We start from the raw sequence: 18,347 nt of genomic DNA on the forward strand, positions 1-18,347 counted from the left end.
CACCAAGTGGGTGTTGGGTATAAGAGTAACAAAAGGAATGTTGTACCTTTTCAGTCTTGCAGGTCCGGAGGATTCTTGGGGTTGATGGAAAGCAGAACCTGTTCTTAAGTCCCAGGAATCTGCGAGATCACTGTCTCTTTAAATATCCAAAATAGTCAAGCCGCTTTTTAAACCTTCAAAATGGTGGCTCCCTCCAGACTTGCAAAAGTCCACAGCTCAGCCTGCCTTTCTCTTCACCTTCTCCATTTATTCCGCAGCCACTGGAGCGTCCTCTGTGCAGTCCCTGGCTAACAGGGCTGATTTTTAAGTTATTTCTTAAGTCCTGCCAGCACTCGGGAATCTCCAAGCTGTTTGTGCTGTCAGGATCACTCAGGATCACTGCCAGACTGCAGCTCAGTATGTCTCCTTTTTTGGTATTTTCATGCAAATTCTTCTGCTAGTTGGGGTATAGTCCACTTATATATCCTTCCTTTCAAGGCTCAGAGGTTTAGGATTATCTTCTGTGTCTGTGTTAATTGGTTTCCCTTTTCTTTGTTGAAGAGGGTCTGTGCAGTCTTTCTGCCTAGTCTGCCATCTTCAAGGCAGGAATTTTTAAAGTATTCTCCAATAACACATGAAGTCTAATAGTAAATCTCAACAGTAGGACATTCATGGGTCAGTTTTTTGTCATGTGAACAAATATCATCTGCATAAAATTACATTTTGATTTTTCAGATACATATTTTTTATACCTCCTCATTTACTTTTTATTTGTTCAGTTATATTATTTATCACTTTCAAATATATCAGCATAAATAAAAGACAAGTAGTTAGAAAGAGAAGGAACTCTGGTTGTACAGTGGTTAAGACATTCGGCTGCTAACCAAAAGTTTGGTGTTTTGAACTCACCAGCCTCTCTGCCACAGAAAAATGAGACATTCTGCATCTGTAAAGACTGACTGCCTTGGAAACCCTGTTGAGGAGTTCTACTCTCTACATATGGTAATTATAAGTCAGAATCAATTCGATGGTAGGGGGTTTGGTTTTGGTTTGACTGATGGAATAGTTTACTTTGAGACAGGAGTCCATCACAAATCCAAGCAGCTAAGGCCGGAGAGGCAAGGCAAATTGGTGCAGTACCTGCTATGTAGGCTCATCATCTCAGAGAGAGTTTATACTGAGAAAATACATTTAAAAAAAAAATGTGATGCAGGCTAAGCAAATATCTCACAATATAACTTCTACAAAAGAAAATTGGTAATTTAAACATAGAAAAGTCATTACTACAGAAGATTATTGTTGTTGTTATGTGCCGTCGAGTCAGACCCGACTCATGGCAACCCCTCCTTGGGTTTCTGAGGCAGTATCACTATGGAAGTAGATTGCCCAACTTTCCTTCCGAGGAGTGGCTGGTGGATTTGAACTGTCAACCTTCTGGTTACCAGTCAAGTGCCTTAGGCACTACACTACCAGAGCAGAGCTCCTTCATATAGTTTAGGGGAATTAAAATCTCTCTCTCTCTCTTTTTGAAAGACAGACAGACACAGAGATGGGGAGAATGACTAATAACATGCCTATACTTCCTCCTTTTGGTGAAAGATCAATCAGTGTGCCATAATTTTGCCTGATTTATTATTCTCAAGTCTTATAATGCAAGCAACAGTATTAATTTGTAAGTCTTGGTAATATTTTTCTCACTATTGTTAGATATTCACTGAAAAAGGAAAAGAGACTTGTTATTAGGTGTTATCAGGTCAGCTCTGACTCTTAGCTACCCTATGCACAGTAGAATGAAACACTGCACCAGATTTACAATCCTTGCTAGACCTGAACATATCACTGCAGCCACTGTGTGAATCCACCCCATTGAAGGCTTTCTTTTTCATTGACCCACCACTTTACCAATCATGATTTCCTTCTTCAAGTAATGATCCCTTCTGACAACATGATCAAAGTAGGTCACACAAAGTCTGGCCACTCTCCATTCCAAGGAGCATTCTGGCTAAACATCTTCCAGGACAGATTTGTTAATTCTTCTGATGGTTCATAGTACTTTCAGTATTCTTCAACAACATCACAACTCAAATGCACCAACTCTTCTTTGGTCTTCCTTATTCATTTCCCAGCTTTCACATGGATATGAGGCAATTGAAAATGCTATGGTGTGGGTTAGACTCCCCTTAGTCTTCAAAGATAAATCTTTGTTCTTCAGTACTTTTCAGAGATCTTTTCCAGCAGATTTGCCTAGTGCATTATGTCCTCTGATTTCTTGATCACTGTTTCTATTTGTGTTGATTGTGGAACCAAGTAATATGAAATCATTGACAATTTCAATCCTTTCTCCATTTATCATGATGCTGCCTATTGGTCCAGTTGTAAGGATCTTCATTTTCTTTTTGTTCAAGTGTAATCCATACTGCAGACTACAGTCATTAATTTTAATCAGTAAGTGCTTCAAGTCAACTTCATTTTCAGCAAGCAAGGTTGTGTTCTCTGTATATTGCAGGTTGTTAATGAGCCTTCCTCCAAACCTGATACATGATCTTTTCATTTACTCCAGTCTTTCTGATTATTTACTCACCATACAGATAGATTAAGTATGCTGAAAGGATACAATCCTGGCTACATTCCCATCCTGATTCTAAATCATGCAGTATCCTCTTGTTCAGTTTGAATGACAGCCTCCTGGTCAATCTACAGATTTGTCATGAGCACAATTAAGTGTTCTGTAATTCCCATTCTTCTTAGTGTTATCCATAACTTGTTTTAATCCACACAATCTAATGCTTTTGCCTAGTCAATAAAACACAAGTAAACATTTTTTCTGGTATTCCTTGCTTTCAGCCAAGATCCATCTGACATCAGCAATGATATCCCTCACTCAATATCTTCTTCTGAATTCAACTTGAATTTCTAGAAGGTCCCTGTCAAAATATTGCTACAACCATTTTTGAATTATCTTCAGCAAGATTTTACTTGTGTGTGATATTAATGGTATTATTTGATAAGTTCCACATTCTGTTGGATCACTTTTCTTTGGTGTGGGTATAAATATGGATCTCTTCCAGTCAGTCTGTCTTCCAAATTTTGATATTTTCTTCCTTTCCTGTCTTTGTAGTGACCTTTTGTTTTCTTCCAAATTTCTTGGCACAGATGAATAAGTGTGTCCAATGTGGCATCTGTTGAAACATATCAATGGGTATTCTGACAATTCCTGGAGCCTTGCTTTTTGCCAGTCCCTTCAGTGCAGCTTTGACTTTCTCCTTCAATACCATTGGTTCTTGATTGTATGCCACCTCCTGAAATAGATGAACATGACCAGTTCTTTCTCATACAAGGACTCTTTGTATTTCTTTCATCTTCTTTTGATGTTTTCTACAATACTCAATAATTTTCCCATAGCATATTTCAATATTGCAATTCAAAACTTGGATATTCCCCTCTGTTCTTTCATCTTGAGAAATGTCAAGTATGTTCTTCCCTTTTGGTTTTCTAACTCCATGTTTTTGCACATTTCATTATAATAATGGACTTTGTGTTCTCAAGCTGCCTCTTTAAAAACTTCTGTTCAACTCTTTTATCTTGTTATTTCTTCCATTTGCTTTAGCTACTCTCCATTCAAGAGCAAGTTTCAGAGTCTCTTCTGATATCCATTTTTGTCTTTTCTTCCTTTCCTGTCTTTGTAGTGACCTTTTGCTTTCTTCATGGATGATGCTTTTGATGTCATCTCATGATTCATCTGGTTTTTGGCCATTGGTGTTCAATTAATCAAATCCATTCTTCAGATGCTCCCTAAATTCAGGTGGGATATAGTCAAGGTCATATTTTGGCTTTCATGCACTTCATTTAATTGTCATCAGCTTCAACTTAAACTTGCATGTCATCAATTGATGGTCTGTCACACAGTCAGCTTCTGTCCTTGTTTTGGCTGAACATATTGAGCTTCTTTATTGGACAATCTACTTCTGTAGTGATACCACCTCAGAAACCTGAGGAGGGGTCATTATGAGTTGGATCTGACTCCACAGCAATGAGTTGTTTTTTTTTTTTTTTTTGGGGGGGGGGGATCTCCTCTTTCCACAGATGTAGACAATCTGATTCCTGTCTATTCCATCTGGCAACACTCATGCGTATAGCTGCAGTGTATGTTGTTGAAAAACGTATTGGTAATGAATATGTTTTTGGTCTTGTAAAATTCTGTCATGTGATCTCCACAGCATTTCTATTACCAGGGTCATATTGTCAACTACTGGTGATTCTTCTTTGTTTCCAACCTTCACATTCCAATCATCATCTTGATTGTGTGTTTGGTCAATTTCAGACTGCATCAGCTAGTAAAAACCTTCATTTGCCTCATTTTTTGACTTTGGTAGTTGGTGCATAAATTTGAATAATAGTTGTGTTAACTGTTTTTTTTTTTTTTTTTTTTTCCCTTGTAGGCATATGGATATTATCCTACCACTGACAGCATTGTATTTCAAGGTAGATCTTGAAACATTCTTTGTGACAATGAATGCCACACCACTCCTGTTCAGTTTGTCATTGCCAACCTAGTAAATCATATGGTTGTCTGACCCAGAATGGCCAAAACCAGTCCTTATCAGCTCAGTAATGCCTAGAATATCTATTATGTGTTCCATTTTATTTTTGAAAACTTCCAATTTTCCTAGATTCATATTTTGTACATTCCATGTTCCAATTATTAATAGATGTTTGCAGCTGTTTCTTCCAATTTCAAGTCATGACACATAAACAAATGAATGTCCTGAAAGCCTTCCATACTCCATCCACATCATTAAGGTCAACCCTACTTTGAGGAGGCAGCTCATCCCCATTTGTATTTTGATTGCCTTCTGACCTGAGGGGCTTGTCTTCAATGTTTCAGGGCTAGTCACAAAGTTTTCCAGTAATATATCAGACAGTGTTTCACTATGATTTATATGGTTTTCACTGGCCAATTCTTTAAGAAGTGGATGGCCTCTTCCTTCTTCTGACTCTGTCTTAGTCTGGAAGCTCCACTGAAACCTGTCCAGCTTGTCCAAATACCTGATCTTGGTGGTATTTGAAGTACTGGTTGCATAACCTCCAGCATCACAACACACAAACCACCAAAGTATGATAAACTGACAGATTACATATGCAACTCTTGGCAATATCCTTCTCATGACTGTTAGATATTCACTAAGGAAGGAAAATAAATTTGGTGAGCAAAAAATAACACATTTCTAAATGAATATGGTTTGAGAAATATTGAAGTTCTACTCTCTCTAGAATTAAAATACTACTAACAAATATACATTTAGGCAGCAATTTACAGATTGGTGGTTCTTGGGTAGAATATAGCATAACATTGATAACAAAACTAACATTATTGAAGAGTTACTTCCTGATGTGTGATCACTTTAATTGTATAATATTAATTCAATCATCAATAACTCTGTGAGGTAAATATTTTTCTTGCTATCTAAATTTTATAGAAGGGGTTTAAAAAGATGAAGTGTTTTTTTTCCAAAATCACTTCACCAGTAAGTAGAATGATGGAACTAATATGTAACCCTAGTTTTAGTTTCAGAGCCAGCCATCACTTGCCCTTGACTTTAAATTCCAAAGAAATAAAAATAAGCATATGTTACTGATGAATTGTGGGCTTTGAAAAGCAATTTTATTGGAACCTGTATTCTTTATGTTATTATAATAAAATAATCTATGCATGCTCAGAGTATAAAGAACTCAGATATAGTCAGAAGTTGTTTGAATCCTTCCACGTTTTTATATGCAAGCTTTTGGAGGTCTTGTAAAATATATTGAGAGTATTGGGCCATTCTATTTCAACAGTGATACTGTCCTCAGAAGATAAATTAGGAGTCATATGTCTTAAAAGTGAACATGGAGACATGGAGAGAGATGAATTCAATTATGTGCACAGTTCTCTACTTTTGTTTTTTTTCCTCTTTGTGTGTATATATGTATATGTGTATTATGTAATTTTAAAAGACTGTAAGGATTTCTAGACATGGAAAAATAATCAGAACTCTAGCAATTGGACAGAATCATTATTACTACCTTATAACCTGTGAATGATCTCTGGTGGCATTGTGGATAATGCATGTGCCTACTAATGAGATGAGCAGTTCAAACATACCAGCTGCTCCATGTTAGGAAGATGGGACAATCTATTTTTGTAAAGATTTACAGCACTGGAAAACCAGTAAGAGTCATGAGTTAGAATCGACTTGAAGTTGGTGAGTTTGTTTTCATGGTTTTTAACTTATATGTGTAGTAATATGTAAATGAATTTATAATGCTGGTCTTTGGACTGATATCAAGGTAAAAACCACTCAGATAAAAATATGAAATCAGAGTTGAAGTTTGCCAAATCAAAATGGGATTTCTTGGATATTGAAAATCAGAGAGCTGAAAAATGTTTAAAAATACTTGTGTTCTGCTGTCACTTTCTCCTCAAGAATGAGAATCTAGCTTTTGAAACTGTAGTTAATTTGAAAGAAAAGAAAAAAGACAGGAAATCCCAATGTTGGTGAGCACATCTTTAAATTGACTTGATAATTTATATGATCAACATTTGTTTGGGAAAGGGCTGTGAAAGGCAAGAATTGGGCTTATAAATTCAGAACTCCACTTCTTGCAAGAGAAGTGGCTGAAATCTTCACACACTAGGGGATCTGGAGGCCAGGATCAAAAACCACCAAGACCACCTCCTATTAAAAATGTTGATTCTGCTTCTCTGTATGAATAGTTCACGTGTGAAAACTTTCTATATTCTTCAATAAGTCAGTCAGACACATAATATAATCTTAAAATGAGTGTGCTTTTGGTGTCTTCCCACCAATCCATAACCTATTTACAACTTTGGCTTGAAAATGACAAAAAACTGGTTCAGTATCAGAAGGAAGAATTGTATTTAATACAGTTGTAGTATTTATAGGCAGCTTCAATAAAGGTGATAATGGTATGTTGTTGTTGTTGTTATGTGCCATCGAGTCGGCCCCAACTCATAGTGACCCTTCCTTGGGTTTCTGAGGCAGTATCACTACAGAAGTAGGATTGCCCAACCTTCCTTCCGAGGAGTGGCTGTATAGAGGAAACCAAAAAACAAACCAAAACTCACTGCTGTAGAGTAGGATCTGACTCATAGCAATCCCTCCTTGGGTTTCTGAGGCAACATCACTAGGGAAGTAGATTGTCCAATCCTCCTTCTGAGAAGTGGCTTGTGGATTTGAACACCAGTATACTGGTTAACAAATGCCTTAGGCACTGTGCCACCAGAGCTCCTGTGATAGAGAGGAGAAGTCAGTAAATGAAATCAGGAGAGCCATCATCTGTGGTTGTGAGAGAGAGACTATGATGGCAGGTGAATGTTTGGGAGAGTATAAAATTTTCTCAGATAAAGCCTACAGCATCAAATATTTTCAGATTAAAGTAAAAATTGAGAGAGTAAATAAAAGACAATAGTTCTGTTTATCTGTCTATTTGTGGGGAGTTCTTACTATGTCCCAATGAATCAAGACTTTACATAAATTAAGGCAAATATTTTCCATGTAAATCTATTGCACCATAAACATATTCACATTTGTTTTCATATGAATATAGTCATCATAAACCACACACATTATTCTAATTAGTACATTATATTAAATAAAAAATTCCAGGGTAAGAGTTTAGGTAGTAGTTGAATAGATCATGAATAAACTAATAAACAAATGATTCAAAACATTCTCAGGTAGCTTATTTCTTCACATCTTCAGAAATCTTCTCATAAAAGAGAAAAATCAAAAGCAAAGATCAGAGATATCTGATGATTTAAAGTAAAAAAATTCTTAACATATATATAGGAGCTCTGGTAGCATAGTGGCTAAGACACTTGCCTGCTAACCAGACGGCTGGTGGTTCAAACCCACCAGCCACTCCTCGGAAGGAAGGTTGGGCAATCCTTAGTGATACTGCCTCAGAAACCCAAGGAGGGGTCGCTATGTGTTGGGTTTGACTCGACGGCACACAACAACAACAACAACAACAACAACATATTTTTACTAAAGTTACATTAACATTTAATAAGTATTGAAACAAAGATTTGGGAACCAAATAGTAGAAGAGAAAAAGTGAAGGAAATACTGAGGACTAAGAAAAGTGTTCACACCACTGCTATGTAGTCAGCAATACCCAAACTGTGGGAAACTTTCCAAAACAAATGGCTCAGATTCATCAATAAATAAATTTCCAGGAGTATTTATAGATATAAAAGTATTTTTAAAAAATGATAACCAATTAAAATCTATAGTCTTATTTGTATCCTAAACAAACTTCAAAAGCAAGTACATGATATGCATGAGACAATTGGAAACTTGAACATTGTTTGGATAATTTATATTATTAACAGATTAGTTGGAATTTATTTTAAATGTGATAATAGTATTGTAGTTGTACAGAAGGAAGAATTAATACCTTTAAGAGATAAAAACTTAAATGTTTATAAATGAAATTTTATGTCTGGAATTTACTTCAAAATTATTTAAGGATGGCAGAAGAAAATGAAAGAAATGTGACCAGCTATAAATTAAAACTGGGTATTGAGGTACCCGGGGTTCACTATACTACTCTATCTGCTTAAGTAAATGTTGACATCTTTCCATTAAAAAACAAAAAATGTGTTTTAAGAAATTATAAACTCAACTCCCTGCCTTCAAGTTGATTCTGACTCACAGCAATCTCTATTGGGTTTCAAAGGCTTTAAATCTTTATCAAAGCAGACTACTTCATTTTTCTTTCATGGAGCAGCTGGTGGTTTTGAACCACTGACCTTTTGCTTAGCAGTCAAATGCCTAACCACTACACCACCAGAGTTCCTTTAAGAAAGTAAGGAACCCTTGAAAATATGCTTCTAAAGGAGGTCATTGGCCATCATCTATCATCTATCTACTATCTCTTAGTCTGTCTGTCTGCCTGTCTATCATCTACCTATCCACCTATCTATCTATCTACCTACCTATCCACCAATCTATCCATCTATCTGTTGATCTATCTATTCCAAAGCCAAAGACTTGCAGATTATTTGTTATATATGTATACATATTCATTATATGCTAGATAATGCATGCATACACACAAATATATACATATATAGTACATGCATTTGCTTATAAAGGAGCTCTGATAGTGTAGTGCCTAAGGCATTTGACTGCTGACCAGAAAGCTGGCAGTTCAAACCCACCAGCCATTCCTTGGGAAGAAGATTGGGCAATCTATTTCCGTAGTGATGCCAACTCGGAAACCCAAGGAGGGGTTGCTATGAGTCAGATTCGACTTGATGGCCATGAGTTTGGTTTTTGAGTTTATTTGCTTATAAAATTCTTAAATGTATGTAGCATTATCTGTATATAAAACATAAGATTTGAGTTAATCATTCTCTTATATACAATCATGTATCATCTCATGCACACTCTGCTTAAAAAGAATTTATAATAATAGAGAACATATCTCAGGGACCTCAAGACAAAAGATGATATCTGCAAGAATTTTCACTGTCATAATACTGTAGTGTTTCCAGATATTTCTGGTGACTTCTCACATGCAGACTTCTGTGCCTTTCCATCCTGAACTTCACACAATTATATGACACAGAATACTGAGTATAAGTTAAATCCTATATTCTGGAAAGATGCATGTAGAAAAACTTTAGTTGTCTTCACATTGCCCCATGACAAAAACTATTATTTTATTTTTAAAATATATTTTTTCAAAACCATAAAATTATAAATGTTGTTTTCAAAGAACAAATATTTTTTTTTTAAAGACAGAGGAATGTAAAATATAAAGAATTATGCTGCAATTAAATCATATACAAATTGTTTAAAAATGCCACAAAAAGTTTACCTAAATTTATAAGTGAAATTTATCCATAGTGGATGGAGAAAAGAAATGAAACATTTTATCTTGGATATGGGGAGGTCATCAGGGAGAAATGTACTCTGGGTGTGCTTAATAATCTAGAAATAAATTGTGCTTCTCCTATCAGAAGTACTAGATAGCAAGATTGAGAAAAAAATCCTCTCATACCCCCAATTTACTATATTTCAAAATTACTCACATTTTGAGTAAGAAATAGTCACATCAACCTTCCCCCAGCTGAAATTCTGAGAAAACCATTACTACATAAGCGACAGCAGTGTGTACTGAAAGGAAATGGAACACCCTGCACAAAGCCAACACCTAGCCTAGAGAGCATGAAAGTAAAATGAGCATGGAACTATAAAAACAGTTCTTTACTGAGAAGGAGAAAATAGTGCTTTATAGAAACACAAGAAGCATGATTAATTGCAACAGATTAACTAAACAAAAGAAAAAATATATATATTAGAAACCAAATGCTCCAGAGTTCAACATAAAATATGAACCCTTCAAAAATATAGGGAAGTTAAAATTAATACACAGAAAATTCCCAGCAGCCAAGTGAAAAACTTGGCCCGAGAACAAAGATCCTTGAATTCTGGTCATTAGTATTTCCAAGCACCATTGTCTTCTCCTTGCCAAATAACACAAAGCACAGACAACACATTCATAAGCAATACATACTTACACAAATCTCCCAAGCAATTTTTTTTTTTTAATTCCTACATTACAGACAAAAATCAAGGTATGTGGTAAAATTAAAGCAAAGAAAAAGTAAAAAGAAAACAAAAACACCAAATTAGATGAAGAAAAATAATTCAAGGAATAAAAACCAAAAGCAAATGTCACAAAATTTGAAATACATTCTTCATAATAAAATCAAATAGGTACTTCATTCATAAAATGAAAACAGAAATTATAGTATAGCTATAATACAAAAATAAGAATAAACTGTTGGAATTACCAAATAAAAATTCAGTGGGAGGATAGGAAGGAAGCTAAAGTCTATGAAATCTCCCAGAAATTAGAAGTAAAAGATGGAAGTGAATTAATTTTTTTAAAATATAAATCTGTTGTTTAAAAGAGGTTTGGCAAGATAAATATATGAATGATCTGCTTTGGATGTAGATGAGATTGAGTAGAAAGAATGATTTCAGATGAAAGCCAAGATCAAACCCTTCAAAATCCCAAAATGTAGTGGAGAAGAAGAGAATGAGTCTACAAAGCAGAGAAGAAGTTATTGGAGATATCGAAGGAAAAAACATATTTTAATTTCAGACATCTTCAAGGAAAGAGATTTATCAACAGTAAAAATGCTGAAAAGTGTCAAGGGAAGTAAGAATGAGTACAAATAATTGAATTTAATAGAGCGGAAGTAAGTGTTGAATTTAGTAAAAGTTCCTTTGCTAATGTGCTAAGAGTAAAAGGCAGAGTTTGGGAGAGGGGATGTGTTTAAACAGGGAGAAGAGGCAGTGCCAGAAGTGTTAGGATGTGAGAAAGAGGAGAGAGGCAGAACACTTCTTCAACACCATAAAACAATATCTACTTTAAGCCACAGCCTAGAATGTTCATAAAGGAAAATACTTAAGAAATATGCTCAGCATAATCAAGAACACATATAGCATATACAACTGGTTTATGTTATTGTTGTTAGGTGCCATTAAGTTGGCTCCAACTCATAGTGACCCCATGAACAACAGAACAAAACACTGCCTGGTCATGCACCATCCTCACAGTCCTTGGTATACTGGAACCCATCATTGCAGCCACTGTGTAATCTTGTTGAGAATCTTCTCATTTTTCATGGACCCTCTACTTTACTAAGCATGATATACTTCCCTAGAGAATGGTCTCTTCTAACAACATGACCAAAGTAGGTGAGATAAAGTCTGGCCATTCTCACTTCTAAGGGCATTCCTGTTGTATTTCTTCCAGGACACATTTGTTCAATCTTCTGGCGCTCCATGGTATTTTTAGTATTCTTTGTCAATACCACAATTCAAGTTCATCAATTCTTCTTTGGTCTTCGTTATTCATTGTTCAGCCTTCACATTCAAATGAGCCGATGGAAAGTATCATGGGTTGGGATAAGGGCACTTTGGTCTTCAAAGTGATATCTTTGCTCTTCAACACATTGAAGAGGTCTTTTACAGCAGATTTGCCCAATACAATACGATGTTTGATTTCATGACTTCTGCTTACTTGGGTGTTGATTATGGACCCATGTAAAATGAAATCCATGGCAGCTTCAATCTTTTCTTCATGTATCATGATGTTGCATGTTGTTCCAATTGTGAAGATTTCTGTTTTCTTTATGTTGAGGTGTAATCCATAATGAAAACAGTTGTCTTTCAATTTCTTTAATAGGTGCTTCAAGTCATCTTCACTTTCAGCAAGCAAGGTTATGTCATCTTCATATAACAGGTTGTTGATAAATGTTCCTCCTGCCTTGATGCTGTGTTCTTCTTCAGATAGTTCAGCTTCTCGGATTATTTGCTCAGTATATGGATTGAATAAGTATGGTGAAAGGATACAAGCTGACATACACTCTTCCTGATTTTAAGCCATTTCAGTATTTCTTCTGTTGAAACATCTCTCTGTCTATGCACAATTTCCTCATGAGCACAATTAAGTGTTCTGGGATTCCCATTATTTTCAATGTTATCCATAATTTGTTATGATCCATACAGTCAAATTACTTTGTATCATCAATAAAACAAAAGTACACATCTTTCTGGTATTCTTTGCTTTCAGCTAAGATCCACCTGACATCTACAATGATAGCCCTTTTTCCACATCCTCTCCTGAATCCAGCTTGCATTTCTGGAAGCTCTCTGTCAATATACTGCTGCAACCTTTTTTGAATTTTCTTCAGCAAAGTTTTACTTGGGTGTGATATTAATGATATTTTTCACTAATTTCCTGATTCTATTAGATCACCTTTCTTTGGAGTGGGCAAAAATAAATATCTCTTCCAGTCATTTGTCCAGGTATTTCTGTCCCAAATGTTCTGGCATAAATGAGTAAGCATCACCATGTGTATTCACATCTCAATATGTATTCCATCAACTCCTGGAGCCCTTGGACCTCTTCCTTCAATCAGGTTCTTGATCATATACTACCTCCTGAAATGATTGAACATTGGCCAATCCTTTTTGGTACAGTGACTCTGTGTATTCCTTCCATCTTCTTTTGATGTCTACTGTATCATTCAACATAGAATATAATTTATTTGTGTAGAAAGAGTAAATAGTTTTGTTCTTTCTAAAAAATACTATGCACAAATTTCTAATTGTGCTATGTCTTCCAAAGCAGTTTTCTTTATATCAGAATTCATACTTTTGCAATTGTTATGTGTTAAGACTTGATTTTATGCATTTTAAAACTACAAATTCATGTAACTATTTTTTCTTTTTTTACTCACTCAAAACACGACTTATGTGGTGTGTGTGTGCTCATGCATATGCATGTACATGTGTATTTATGCATATGTATTTATATGTTTGTGAAGAGGAGTGATTTCTAGCATATACTCATGTATTTAGATGAGGAAGAGTAATAAAGAAGTAAGAGTAAATCTGTATCTTTGGAATTGCCATTGGTGGTTGCTATTTCTGTTTTGCTAATACTGCCAGCTCTATTATCTGGCTTATCTGTTGATTATTTTAGGGAATGCTCCCTCCACACATGGAACATTCTGTCTGAGATTAATCATTTCCTCTCTCTCTGCACAAATGATTCACTTTATAATTTGTCTGTGTGACCAGCAAAGTGGGTCAAGCCCCAATACCCATTCTTATTGTCCACTAAATACACTACACTCTTAGCTTTGTCTTCTTTCTTTCTACTGCTATCTCCACATTTGAGTAACATCATGCATTCAAGCAATCTAGTGGCCAGGCAACATTCAAATGAGAGATGATCACCAACCTCCCACTTAAAGGAAATGTGGTGCAGTTCACATATCCCAAATCTTTTAAATGCTTCTCTTTTACTAGCTGGCAAGGTGAGGTGAAAGGAGAGAATAGCCTTTCATTATAACTGTTAGTTCTTCAAAAATTGACCAGACATCTTCAAGGAAAGAGATTTGTCAACAGCAAAAATGCTGAAAAGTGTCAAGGAAAATGAGAATGAGTACAAATAATTGAACTCAGTTTTTAGTTGATAGGAATCAAGGTTATGTGGCAGTAGTTTTGACTTCACTGACTAAAACATCTCAATAATCTGTAAGGGAAGGAGGCTAGGCTCACCAAGAAGCAGTTATCTGAATCAGGGCTATACTCTTCTATTAGCTGCAGGTCTTAGCTGCCAGTGATATCACTTGGCATCAAAATTCATCCCGCTTCACCGGCTGCACTCTAGTTATTTAATTTAACGTTGTCATTTGAGCTCTGTCCACCTGATTAACATATGAAACAGAAACAAGTGTATGTGTTTAAAGGGAAAAGACGATCCTTTGTGTTGAAGATACTCTAGTATAAAAGACAAACACAAAACATCCAAGTTTACAGCTTTGGAAATGTGTGATAATAATAATAAAAGAAATAGTTGCTGTCAGGTCTGACTCGTATGACTCTATGGATTTCAGAGTGGAAATCTTCTCCATAGGCTGTGACTTTTTAAATAGATCATTAGGCCTTTCTTCCAAAGCTTCTCTGGGTGGATTTGAACCATCATCCTTTACCTGTTTGAACAATCAAGGGACTCCATCACCCACATTTCACCTATAGCAGCCAGATTACCACTATAGCATCCCATAAATCTCTCTGAAAATTACAGAAATCTTGAGTTAGAAATTATGTCAGACTTTATTTATTTATTTAGATATCACTAGAACCACAGGATCTGCCTGATATTTAATCTAGGGGCAGAGAAGTAAGTATTCAAGACAGCAATTGGTTAACCATATAGTATTTGTTTTATAATCGCACCCTAGCAAACTCTATTTGTTTTACCCACTCCTAATATTGTGTGAAATAATAATAATAATAATAAAATAGAATGAAATGTTGAAAGCTATTTATAGTGGTTATCTTTAAGTGATAGATTTCTTTTTCTTCCTTACATTATGTTATATTTTTGTTATATTTTCTATTTTAATGTGAAACAATATTAATTCCAAAATCATAAATAATGTTGAATAATAACTTAAACCAAAGAAGTAGACATATAATTCCAAATCCATAAATCCCTATCCCATTCCTCAGCCTCAATGCTGAGACTATGATTCCCCTATTCAAATAGCAGTTCCAGGACTTAGATGAAATGAACTTTTTTCATATCAGAATTTTTTGACGATCTAATTCTCTCATCTATTTTGTGATAATTTTATCACTGACCTTGGTCACATGAATATTGACTGATTTTTTTTTTTCCAAAAGAGTGAAATAAATTATTCAAACACAAGATACAAGAACAGTATAGTGCATACAGTAGGTCCTGAATAATTGATATCTGCAACATTTGAACAGAACAAGGGGATATTACATGATTTAAAACCAGGAAAGGAGTATGTCAGGGTTGCATCCTTTCACCATACTTACTCAAACTATATGCTGAGCAAATAATCCAAGAAGGTGAACTATATGAAGAACACAGCAATAGGATTGGAAGAAAACTCATTAACAACCTGCAATATGCAGACGACACCACCTTGCTTGCTGAAAGTGAAGATGACTTGAAGCACTTACAGATAAAGATTAAAGACTACAGTTTGCAGTATGGATTACACCTCAACCTTACAAAACAAGAAGAAGAAGAAGAAAAGAAAAAGAAAATCCTCATAACTGGACCAATAAACAGGTTCATGATAAATGGAGAAAAGATTGAAGTTGTCAAAGATTTCATATTACTTGATTCCACAGTCAACACTAATGGAAGCAGCAGACCAGAAACCAGACAACATGTTGCACTAGGCAAATCTGCTGCAGGAGACGTCTTTAAAGTGCTGAAGAGCAAAGATATCTCTTTGAAGACTAAGGTAAACTTTACCCAAGTCATGGCGTTATAAATTGCCTCATATGCATGTGAAAGCTAGAAATGAATAAGGAAGACTCAAGAAGAGTTAATGCTTTTGAGTTGTAGTGTTGGTGAAGAATACTGAAAGAACAGTGGACATGCAGAAGAACTAATAAATCTGTCCTGGAAGAAGTGCTGCTGGAATGCTCTTTGGAAGCGAGAATAGCCAGACCTCGTCTCACCTACTTTAGTCACATTGTCAGAAGGGACCATTCCCTAGAGAAGGATATCATGCTTGGTGAAGTAGAGGGTCAGCAAAAAAGGGGAAGGCTCTCAATGGGATGGATTGGCACACTGGCTGCAATGATGGCTCAGGTATAGCAAGGATGGTGAGGCTGGCACAGGATAGGGCAGTGCTTCATTTCATAGGGTCTCTATCAGTTGGAGCTGACTCCACAGCACCTAACAACAACCTGAAATGAGAGAAGAGCTCATTATTTTTCAGGGCTATCACTTATTGATAGAATAAAGATAAGATAGTGTTTCTAAAAGGAATAAAGTGTGCTAAGTAATTACCCTTCATCTCAATAATTAGAGAGAGAGATGAGAGATTCGTGCTGAATACTCATTCTGTAAATAAACCTGTGACAGCCCCGCAATTCTTCCAAATGCACTCACTTGAGAAAGAAGGGCCATTTGATTGAAGTTCCTAATTGGAAGAAAGAAAAGATTCCTGTTTTATTGTTTATCCTTGTCTAGACTTTTTTTTGCTTCAAACTGATTGTGTCAATTATATCCTCATATTTTCCACTGCATAAAGACTGGGGGCTCTCAATTATTATAAAAGTTGGCCTTGTGGTTTCTTACTGCACTATAAATTTGGCAGCATATCTAATGGTAATGGTACTTTCCCATTGTCATTTAGATTCATTTTCATGCAAGAGACTCTTCCCCCTAACTCTGATTGTGTTCTTCTTGGAACAGTTCAAGTAATTAAAAGGTTCAGTGCCTAAATATTGCTACAAGTAATTCAAAAATTGTCGTTTTTAAAGACAGACGCAGAGACAAACGCAGATGGATAATAAATGCATGATACATGGACTGATCTGGAACTAGAGAAAGAAATGCTGACATTATTATCCACTAAAATAAAACAGGCAGCTAAATTTAAGGTGGTGGGAAACCATAAAGGAATAAGTTTTAACAGTGAGAACCATTATAGTATTCAACATCAGGCACTTTATGAGGGGAAAAATCAATGAAAACAGTATATTTGCAAACTAAAATCAGAGTTATTGTTTCATTTGTCAAGGGTTTAGACCACAGAGTAGGAACATTTAAAAGAATGTTTTAAGTCAAGCTAATCTTTTTAATACTGTCCATTTATTCAAAACATTAAAATTAATTAACATTTTAAGACAGATTATTTTTTCCTTTCCATTTTAGTTGTCTTAACCCTCACCACAACCTCCCTCCTGATTTCTTTCACTGGACTCTCTAAGTCTCATAATTGAAGTCAATGTGCATTGTAACTATCACCAGTAGGCTTATTAATATGTGGCAACTCTTAACAATCCCCAATTGTATAGCAGGGAATGAAAACATGCAAGAAAATTATAATCTTATTTATTTTTAAGAGAAATTTATACTAAAAATTCAGCATCCTCATTAGAATAATAACTTCAGGTATTTCTCATAATCTGCTTCCAAACATCATTATGCTGTTTTGGCTTTGTTTTAGAAATATTGTTAGAAGAATGAAAGTAAAAAGAAAATAGTCATTTGTAGTTATAGCTGATTTAATCTCTTCTAATTTTAGTTCTATATTGATATCTTAGCCATTAGTGAGTTGAAATGGACTGGTATTGGCCATTTTAAATCAGACTACTATATGATCTACTATGCTGGGAATGACAGTTTGAAGAGGAACGGTGTGGCATTTATCATCTCAAAGGATGTTTCAAGACCTGTCTTGAAGTACAATGCTGTCAGTGATAAGATAATATCCATACACCTGCAAAGAAGGCCAGTTAACACTACTATTATTTATGCACCAACCACCAAAGCCAAAGATGAAGAAATTGAATATTGTTATCAATGTCTACAGTCAGAAATTGACCGAACATGCAATCAAGATGTGTTAATTATCACTGGTGACTGGAATGCAGAAGTAGGAAACAGAGAAGAATCACAGGCTGTTGGAAAATGGCCTTAGTAACAGAAATAATGTTGGAAATCTCATGATAGAATGTTGCAAGACTAATGACTTATTCATTGCAAATACCTTTTTCAACAACACAAACAGTGGACTTCACCAGATGGAGTAAACAGGAATCAGATTGACTACATCTTGGCAAGAGGCGATGGAAAAGCTCAATATCTTCTGTCAAAACAAGGCCAGGAGCTGATTATGGAACACACCATCAACTGCTCATATGCAAATTCAACTTGAAGTTGAAGGCAATTTAAACAAGTCCACGAGAGCCAAAATATGACCTTTAATATAA

Source organism: Orycteropus afer, unplaced genomic scaffold (genome assembly GCF_000298275.1).
Source record: "Orycteropus afer afer isolate SDZICR_OR568_19922 unplaced genomic scaffold, OryAfe1.0 scaffold00059, whole genome shotgun sequence".
Lineage (NCBI taxonomy): Eukaryota > Metazoa > Chordata > Mammalia > Tubulidentata > Orycteropodidae > Orycteropus > Orycteropus afer.